This window comes from Mus musculus, chromosome 12 (genome assembly GCF_000001635.26).
Source record: "Mus musculus strain C57BL/6J chromosome 12, GRCm38.p6 C57BL/6J".
NCBI lineage: Eukaryota > Metazoa > Chordata > Mammalia > Rodentia > Muridae > Mus > Mus musculus.
The window spans coordinates 86,200,062-86,202,156 of NC_000078.6; positions in this window are offsets into that span (position 1 = coordinate 86,200,062).

Consider the following 2,095-nt stretch of genomic DNA (forward strand, 5'->3'; position numbering starts at 1 on the left):
CCCCTTCCCATCCTCCACCCCTCTCCCTCCCCTCCCCCACCCACTCCTCCTCAGTTTCTCTGCAGAAAAGGGGAGGCTTCCCCTGGATATCAACCAGCCATGGCATATGAAGTCAGAATGAGACTAGGCACATCCTCTCCTATTGAAGCTGTACAGTGCAGCCCAGTAGGTGGAAAGGGTCCCAAAGGCAGGCAACAGAGTCAGAGACAGTCTCTGTTCCAGCTGTTAGGAGTCTCACTTGAAGTGCAAGCTACACAACTGTAATGTACATGCAGACGACCTAGGACAGTCCTATGCAGGCTCCCTGGACGGCAGTTCAGTCTCTGTGAGCCTTTATGGGCCCAGGTTAGTTGATTCTATAGGTTTTCTTGTGGTGTCCTTGACCCCTCTGCCTCCTCTCATCCTTTCTTCTCCTCTTCTGCAGGATTTCCCAAGCTCCACCTGATGTTTGACTATGGGTCCTTAAATCCTTCTCCATCAGGTGCTTCTCTGATGAAGGCTGATGATGCTAGGCTCCCGTCTGCAAGGATCACAGAATATCATTAGCAGTAGATACTGAATTCTTATATTCCTGCTTCTTAATCAAACCTATCTCAGTGAGTTTGGAGCCAGATGGAGGAATCTTACCGAATAACATCCTGCTTTAAGCTCACATCTCTTGATCTGTGAGTCGTAGCTTGTTGAGCAAATACTTCTTATCATCAGTTCCATGCCTGGCCCTGTTCTAAGGGCTTTATCAATGCAGACTTTAATTATCCTGACAATCTTACAAGGCAGTGGCTATTATTCTAGCTAGGGAGGGCTCATCCTATATGAAATGTCTAGTGACTCATAAGACACTAGGAATTGAACCCAGACTCTTATGCTACCACCTGAGGGCGAGCCCCGGTCCACACCTGGCATTTTGAACACATGTAGAATGCTTTCGTGTGTTTTACATCTTTGCAATGAGCTACAATGAGGCATCTGGAGCCGCTGAGTCAAACGGAATAGGATTGCCTCTGAAGCAACCACGCAGCTTTATGTCCAGAAACTCTGTGGTATCTGGGTGTGGTAGCTCAAACTGAAGCACTTAAGAGGTAGAGGCAAGATGATTGCTGAGATTCAAAGCTATCTTGGGCTACAAGGTGGCCCCAAAAGGAACATGGTGACCGACTGTTGTACAAGTGGGGGAAGCCACAGATGTGTCGTTGCCTGTAGCCTGAGAGAGGTAGAGAACCAATGGAGCTGCACGATATCAAGAAAACCTTGTTTCCTGAGGACCTGGGTGCCCAAAGCTGGGTGGACCAGGGGCCCATTCTTCTCAGTTGCTGAAAATGCCCTTTAAAGTAGAACTGACACTAGAAGGTGGCAGGAAAGCCAGGCCAGAGCAAGTGCGATTGCATTGGTTATTTGGAGTCAGCCTCTGCTCTCTTTTGTGTTGGAAATGGTTCCATGTCTTCCCTGGGGAAGCCACCCACCTTCCTTTCCATGGGAAGATGTGGTCACGTAGGAATGTCCAACCCCCATAGGTGGGTGTAATAGGCAGGCCTGGCTGTTCAGATACTGTGTCTTCCTGGCCACTTGTTCAGAAGTAGCCATGTGACCCAAATCAAGTCAAAGAGATGTCTGTTATTGCTTTTGTACCAGACAAAAGGTACAAAGGGTGTAAGGGGAGCTATCATCTTACTACTTAAAAATGTGTTGGTGTTGTTGTGTGCGTGAGTACATGTGATGGGGGAACATGCATACCATGGCTCACACGTGGAGGTTAGAGGACAACTTTATGGCATCATTTTTCACTTTCATGGGTTCGACCAATCAAACTGAGGCATCCAGTGTGTGTTTTCTGGTGTCAAGGCTTTTACCATGGAGCCGTTTCAATGGCCCTCATCTTACTACTTTTGTTGAGGTGATGGAACTTAGACTGGATCTACACTGGATGTGATGACAAGCTCCATGCACAAGAGTCAAGAAATGGCCCACACAAGAATGAGAGCCTCCAGGCAGATCCTGAGAACAGAAGAGCTATGATAGTGGTGAGGGAACCCCAGAGTTGGTCTCCCTGAATATGAGAATCAGGGTCCTGAAGGGCAAGAGACTGTGTTATTTCATC